Source organism: Penaeus monodon, unplaced genomic scaffold (genome assembly GCF_015228065.2).
Source record: "Penaeus monodon isolate SGIC_2016 unplaced genomic scaffold, NSTDA_Pmon_1 PmonScaffold_8016, whole genome shotgun sequence".
NCBI lineage: Eukaryota > Metazoa > Arthropoda > Malacostraca > Decapoda > Penaeidae > Penaeus > Penaeus monodon.
In genome coordinates, this window is record NW_023663234.1 from 1748 (window position 1) to 10185 (window position 8438).

Here is an 8438-nt window from a genome sequence, read left to right on the forward strand (position 1 = left end):
AAATTTTGGTAACCGCATGTATATGTAGAATCCAGGGAGAAATTCTTTTAAAAAGGGGAAACTCAGGGCTCCTTATTCCCCTAAAAGGATGAAACTGCACAGATCCTGTTTTCGGGAAAAAAAGATGAAGAATGCACTTTGGAATTTGTGCTCAAAAATTCAAGAATTTGGGTTTATCATTTCCTGGAAAATTAAGGGAAAATCAAAATTTGGTAAGATTTTGACTACAGTATAAGAATTTTTTGATTTGGTGTAAATTTTTCTTTTATCCCTTCCCAAATTGTTTGAAAAATTGGAAAAGCAAAATTCGATTACCAAATTATTTGCGGACATTGCTTGTCAGGGATAGAAATTGTTGAAATTTGTTTACGGGTTTTTTGGCTGGTAAAAAAGGGCACACTGCAAACATGGGTTTGGGTTAAAGGGAAAAAAGGGAAATTGGCACTAAATAGGACTTTTCCCCCCCCACTTTCTAGATGATGATTCATAGGTATCTAAATCAATTGCATCTGAAATAATTTGTGAAAAACTAGGGGAACTGATAAAATAATGATCCTTCTAAACTGTGTTAGATTATTTTGCTAATCCATTCATTTCCCCCCTTACCAGATTTGTTTCCCCGCTGTATTTTTCTTTTTTTGGTGGTAAGCTACTAAAAATTTTAAAGGAAATTTTTTATATAAACCCTTTCAAAAATTTTTTTAAGTGTCATTCAAACTGGGTGTGAAACCGTTTTATTAGCACATAGGCACATTACTAGTCTAGACTGATAGATTAACTGACAATAGAATTTATATTTTTTAGTGGGGTAAAAAACAAATTTTGTAGGTAAAGTTTATACTCTTTCACCTTTTTTCCATTTTCAACTAGATAGCAAGATTTTCATTACTTTTGAAATTTCTGAAATAATGGAATCTTTAGCAAAAGTAATTTTCCTTACTGGCTCCATTAAAGGGAAATGTAGGATATTTTTATAGTTTTTTCTATGTTTAGACCCAAAGTTCTCATAGCAGTTAACCCATTTAAAGCAAATTTAAAAATTTGGGAAAGGGCACGAAAAGTTGGGATCAGCGTTTTTTGTGTGTAAACCCCCTCTGTTTTGGGGTTCATGCACAAAATAAGCAACTAAAAGCTGACACGTTTTGTAAAGGGTTTTTTTTTATTTGATTCTGTCTCTAATGGTGACCCCAATAAAAGTTGCTACTTTAAAAAAGACGGCTTTTTCCAAAGAGGGGAACTGCAAGGATTTATGAGCTGCCCTTTTGCAGCTTTGGGCACCCGGCCATTTCAAATGTATTCCGCAAGAATCATTGTCAGTCTGTACACTGCCATTTGGAAAAAATTTTGGCTTTTTTTGGGATTCATTTAAACGATTCATCACTTCAGCTGAAAATTTGGTGTACATACTTATCACTAGGGAGATGACATTACAGCTACTTTTATATCTGCTAATTTTAATGCAACATTTTTTACTCGCATGCATAGTTAAAGTTTATTAATTTGAAACTGGTATTTAAGTAATCTTTAAAAAGTAATATTCCTTTACAACAATGGGAAAATTAAAAAAGGAATTAATTGGGGTATAAAAAAAAAAATGTAGCTAAACTGTTAAACAAAATCTATTACCATAAATTGAGATGATAATCAGGTGCATTTCACTCCTGCCAGTTATAGTACACCCTGGGAGGGAAGTAGACTTTGTATATATCAATAGTGAAATGCACTCTAGATTGGAAGAAGTGTTTGTATGCTTATGAATACATTATTTCAGATGGTGCTTTTTCTTTGGGATGTAGGAACCTTCAAAAACTTCTGGTAAGAATCTGACTAAAAATGTTATTTGAAAATTGATGTTGATGATGATTCATATACCTTACCTACATTGTTTGAAAATTTGTGAAAAGCAATTATCTCTGATGTTAAGGGAATTGTTAAGTAAATTTACCTGATATAGGTAGAATATTAATTAAACATATTTACAGGTTTTGTAAAGACTGATGTACTGCAAGTTCTGATTTTAGGGCAAAGGTAAGTTTGTATTGTAAAGGACTTTTTACTAGTTATAAATGATGATTCATAGGTATCTGAAATCAATTGCATCTGAAAAATTTTGATGCCAAAACTAGGGCGAACTGAGAAAACTACTACATCCTTCCAAACTAACAGTGGTGGGGTTTTGCTAATATATATATATATATTTTTTTACCAGATTAGTCCGATCTCGGTTCCCTGTAGTCTGCTTCAGGAATTTTGGATTCTAATAATGCACTGCAAGTTGGCTGATTGGTTTTAGGACAAATATCCCAATATGGGGGTGAGTAAGCACAGATGAAAATATAAATATAGTATCAATGTATTTACTGATGATTCCAATTATCTGATCATGTGAAGACACTAAACATCCCATAGCGTTCTGAGGAATGTTTTGCATTAAAGTAGGTTTCCAATTTGGCATTGTTTCATAAATGATTTATTTTTCAGTGCTGAAGATGAACTGTAATGTGGGGAAAAGTCAGCAGATTTGAAGGTAGCTATAGATCACTGTTTATGAAGTATTGACTATAAATGTATTGAATGTATAGATTGTGGTTTAATGATGAGTTTTTTAACCCCTTACCTACATTGTTTGATGCTCATGAAAAGCAATATATCTGATATCAAGGACATTTAGAAAAAGAACTGGGTTAATATATACACATGCTAATTGCACTTTGTTTACAGGGATATTTGATTCTAATAATGGACTGGAAATGGGCCACTTGATTTTAAGGACAAATAACGGTATGTTACTATTACAAAGGACTTTTTAGCACTTGTTATGAATGATGATTCATAGGTATCTGAAATCAATTGCATCTGAAATAATTTTGATGTCAAACTAGGGCGAACTGACCAAACCAATTAATCCATCTAGTTGAATGTAGTTGATATGTTGCTAATTATTATTATTTTTATTTTTTAGATTTGTTCTGCCGTGATTTCTGTTTCTGGGGTAAGCACAAATAAAATTACTGTTCATTTTAATTATAAGCGCCTTTTTTACCCAATTTTATCCTGAATTGCGCATTAAATGGATGTGTTCAGAGACAAACTTACATGGCATTAGATTCTTTCACAAAGTAATTCTACATAGTCCAATGTCTTGTTCATTCATATATTAGAGGTTTTGAAGATAATTGGCAAGACCAGTGACTTTTTTTTTTTTTTAGAAATTTTAAACATTCATAATTTTGATAGGTATCATAGCTGTTTTTGAAGAAATACGAAAGTTATCAGTTTTGCTTGCTTCATTTTATTTAATTATTCAATGGTCAAATTGACTTGTACAAGAAAATGTTTATAGTTTTTAATCTTGTGTACAATCGTGCTAGATGTAAATACTTGGTCCTCTGCAGTGCTTTAAGATGGTGTCTTGGCTACTAACTGGTTCTTAAAAATAACCATGAAACTTCGTAATTACATCTGAAAATGAATATGTATAGATTGCCTGGATCATCCTGGGCTCTGGATATACAGAAATTTAAATATTTGCTTTACTGAAATAATTTATTAAATAGTTTTCTCATTTTCAGTTTGTTGAATGTGATGTATGAAAAAAGATGATTGGTTTTAAGTATACATGAGAATTTTTTGTGGTTTATATTAAATGTGAAAGGGAACTTGTATATATTTTTTTTTTTTTTAGGTGAAGGCTGTGATATCTACATTGCTCTCTAAACAGCAAAGGCCGGAGGGAATAAGGTACGTGCATATCTTTGGGAGTCCTAGCAATTTGGCCAATAATTTCTCTGAAGTGATGCTATTGCTGATAAGTCTGAAATAATAGTGGAGAGACTCCTGACTGATCCAAAATTTAAGATGAAAAATTTGAACATGACCGAGAGGCCATTTAATGAAGTTCATTAATTTTTCAGGCACTTTTTATTGGAACACCATTACTGCAGCTGGTTTACAAGAGGTAAAAGTAGCAGGTAAGTAGCATCAAGTCGAGCAGGAAACCTTCTGGGGACTGTCCTGTGTTCAGTGGTTGGTTGGAGAAAATTAAGGACTAGAATTAATGCCTATACATCATTTAGCTCTTGACATTAAATTATTCAGAATTTTTTTTTTTTTTTTTTTTTTTTTTTTTTTTTTTTTTTTTCCTCTATGCAAATTAACAAATGTAAATTGTCATTTATTTTAATTGTGAAAAGTTAAACCTCACAGGATGAGCAGTTCTTTGCATCACTCGGTTCAAAGTCCAGGACAGTCCTTCATTTTCAGGTGGAAGCTGATTTAGTGAATGTTCTAGTTCTTAGGTGTAACTTTTTTAACAATTGTTATAGGTCTTGGGTCCTTTCTGTCTTGTTTTTAGGAAATAATGTAATACAGGTCCTTAAAGTCGCTGATGTAGATTGATATAATTGAATGCCTAATAATTTACTTGATTTTAGAAACTTCAAAATTAGTCAGATTTAATACCGACCTTTTCAGGAAGGATTAATTTTCTTTGAAGTTTTCAATAGATATTAATTTTAGTGCATGCTTCTGCGTGTTGTACCCCCTTTTCTTGGCGAGAAATAAAATGGAAAATAAAAATAGCGTTTTTCTTTCCTACTCTCATACGAAGTCTGGTAGTGATCAACTTGAGCTAATTGAAAGTCAAGGAAGTGTACCTCCAATGCATTGAGGACCTGTTAAAATAACCCTTGTCACACTTTGGTTGCATGATCAGAGAAAATGACGGAGAATGTTGGATGGGCTGCCGTCATATCCGTAGAAATATATATCACGAACTTGGAATTCCTGATATGGAGTCGGTTGAAAGACCTTCCAGCACAATGCCAATTAATCTGGAAATGCTGGAGTCAGAAATGCTTGTATATTTCTCATATCGATAAATTCGTGGCAAGTGACCTCTTTCTTATTGTAATGTACCTCCCCTCTTCCCATTTGATGTTCCCATCCAATTCTGCCCTTTGGGCAAGTTCCTTGGTGTCATGTCTGACTCCTGTTGAGATCATACCTTGGTGACAGTAGGATTTTTCTTTAAACTCTTGCAGACCCTTTCACGTCTTATCCTATTACCGTTATCCCCTCCACCCTTGATTATGGCTGCCATATATAATAGGCCAAAATGTAGCGTCCCGAAAGATCTCGACACGAATACATTGTTCAAATTGCATCACGGTCATTACAAAGTATATAAAGTTTGTACGGACATACAAAGTATTGAAAAAAAAGTTAAGTGGGGGGGGAACATTTTTTAATTAGAAGCAAGACCTTGGAAGTTTCCATATTTGAGAAGTCCCTACTACTCTGCAACCTGTATTGTTTATACACACCACACTGCTGTGCAAGGGTTTTGCATATCGTATCAGACATTTATGACATTGAATATCAACAAATAGAATACAGCAGCATCTTCATATTTTTGAGCCTGTAAGGTTGTATCAGAGGTACAGAATGATTCTGAAGACTCCTTCCAACGAAGTAAATACCACGTCTTACGACTCGGGACACCTTGGAAATTTTATACCATCTCATTCCAGCGACCGTCGTGATTTGACTTAAAATTTTACCTTATAGTGAATATGTACTTGATATGCTTCTGCTTCTAAACCAGCCAGAGTGAAACCGAATAAGTTAGTAAAACGCTTTGATACAAAGTTTCAAAATGTATGGAACAGGTGTGCCCTTTACACAGTGTTAAGGGTTTTGAAAAAAAAAAAAAGGTAATCTGCCCCTGCCTCCTCTCTCGATCCTCTAGTAGTGTCTATATACTGAATCAGGCCTACGTCCGTTTTCATCTTTTTCTCTCCAAGCAATCCCTCAATCCCTGCTCCATACCTTTTCTCCATTTACCTACCCCTTTCCCTTGTTCGTATTGACTCGTCGCCAATCACTCTTTCTGACCAATTTTCCCTCACTAGCTAGTACCTTCCTCCTGTAATTGCTATTCAAATCTGGATGGATCAGAGAGAACATCCCACGTCTATCCTCCTCACTTCTCCAGTATCCATGTCTATACAGGCTACTCTCAGCTCCTAGCCTCAAAATAATTTTGCAGGTTCTCTTCCCTTCTCTTCATCCCCTTCTGTCTACTTATCCATATCCATCGTTAACTCGTTTACCCTTTTCGTCACAATACTTTTACCATAATGCTGTGTAACCTTTGATACCAGGCACATACAAGTCCACAAACCAAAAAAAAAAAAAAAAATACCTGGGGGTCCACCCCCCCCCCCCAGCTCCATCTTATCTCTATATTTAGCATACACCGCTAATGACCTTAAATTAGTAAATTTATTTATGGAATGACAACATCTAATCAGTTGCGTGTAGATAGATTGTTGCTGCTTGTCTAAAGTTTTGGTTGGTACATTTTTATATAGAATTAAGAGCTAACACCAACGGTACTCCAGCAGATTCAGATGTACCGAGATTGACTTCTAGGGATTGATATTCATCAATATCTCTCATTTAAAACCACAAAGACAACATCCCTAATGCCAGGATGGACGCTTAATGTCTAGATTTTCTTTTGTCCACATCACAGCAACGTCCCCCCCAATCCCTTGCCCGTTGTTGTCGTGGGGGGGGGGGGCTTAGGAGGCGAGACTGGACCCAATGATGGGGAACTCCCAACCTTGGGACTCAGCCCTCGACTCGACTAATTTGCATGGTCTTTATTTTCCTTCCCACCTTTCGTTTCTGTCCCTTCACCAAACCCTTCTACTATCCACCTCCTAAGGTGTGAGAGCCGTGCTGAAAGGATGAAAGGCTGACTTTGTGCCAGTCCTGAACGGCCTGAGGGAGCATGGGCACGGTATTCCCCTGATTTAGTTATCTAGCCCTTACCCCTCAAGGGGACCCTGAGGGGTGGACTGTTTATCCCCAACAAATCCAGGCTTACCATGGCCAATAATGAAAACTTATCTCCACTATTAGGGCAATGAGGCTTGCCCCTTTATCAAATAGCCCCAAAGATATAAACTTATCCGATTCCCTGACCCCAGGCTCTCCTTTGACCACGGCTCCGAACACTGCAACAACTACCCCTCATCATTGCCTACTAGTACAGTAGCCAACAACCAATCCTTAAGGAACATTTCCACTTTCCCAGCACGCTCAACTTCATCACCTACCCCCACACCTCCAACATCAACCACCCCATCCTCCCTTATTAATACCTTACAGCCTTATTGCCCACCTCCCCATAACACTACCTCCCTCAACACTACTCCATCGGTCACGCACACCGCCCTTCGACTACCCTATCACTACAACAATATTGAATACCCTCTTCAGCACAGCCAAATGGACCGATTTTTCGTGATCCCTCCCACAGCTCCCTACTCTGACAACACCCTTCTCTTCCAACAATGTCTCCAAAAACAAGTAGGTATCTCTCTTTCCGTAGCCGACCCGACCGCTCCCGTCTTGTCACAGTAACATCCGAAAACCAAGCTATAGCATTAACAAAACTAACAGACCTATATGGTAACCCATCCAACCCTCAATACTTGCACCGGAACAGTTTCAATCTCCCAGCAAATTGCCCAGTCTATGACAAAGATTGTCAGACTGTGGAGAGACCTACTTGCCTGTCTCAGACTATGATGCAACATAGTACAATGCTACTCCATTCCCCCCAGAGGTCATCGAAAGAAACCCACTAACATAGCCAAAATTACCTTCCGTAGACATGACCTTCCCTTTAACGTCTACATAGGAGGAGAATCCCTCCCTGTTCGTCCATACCAACCTCCTCCACGTCAGTGCCAAAATTGTTGGCGTCTAGGACATCCAGCCAAACATTGCCGTTCCACAGCCAGATGCCCACTATGTGCCCAACCTGGCCATACCCGATCTAACTGCTCTGCACAATCACGCACATGTGCCAACTGTGGCGGCCCCCATAATGTATTTTATAGGGCTGTCCCACCTACAAGTTTGAGTCTGAGGTAGCAACTCTCAGATTCAACTTGGACTCACACTACGTGAAGCCAGACAGGAAGCACGTCGACGTGGTTTCTCTCTTACTCCTTACTCCAGTAATACTGCTCATACTACCAATTCTCCGAAACCCACCCCCCCTACATCTAACTCCCCCCTCTTCTACCTCCTACCTTCCCCAGTCAAACTCTTTTGCCATCCTAAACCCAGACACTCCAATCTCTACTACAGATACTCCAATCACCACTACAACCCCAACACCTTCCCCTCTCCCTCCTCGCACTACCCGTAACAGACAGAACAAACGTTCCACCCCCTCTTCCCCTACCACACAAACACCTCTACCTTCCTTTGCCCCTACGCTTGAGACACCAATCCTCTCTTCCCCCCTCACAAGAAATCCGTTATCCCCCAAAACTCCCCAACCAACTCCTCAGAAGAAACTATTGAAAATTTTCAAGATTACTTAATGAAAACTGACACTCAACCTCCAAATCTTA

At 37.7% G+C, this 8438-nt stretch overlaps 1 long non-coding RNA gene and 1 other non-coding gene across 2 annotated transcripts; both read left to right on the forward strand.

Annotated features, from left to right (window-relative positions):
• The first annotated feature begins 1718 nt into the window (after positions 1-1718).
• On the forward strand, positions 1719-4578 carry LOC119571792. Its single transcript, XR_005228647.1, has 8 exons — positions 1719-1815; positions 1983-2028; positions 2210-2314; positions 2482-2527; positions 2722-2781; positions 2963-2992; positions 3686-3741; positions 3915-4578. It is a non-coding gene; the product is annotated as an uncharacterized LOC119571792 (long non-coding RNA).
• On the forward strand, positions 1849-1922 carry LOC119571793. The gene has a single exon (XR_005228648.1). It is a non-coding gene; the product is annotated as a small nucleolar RNA SNORD34 (small nucleolar RNA).
• Positions 4579-8438: the final 3860 nt, after the last annotated feature.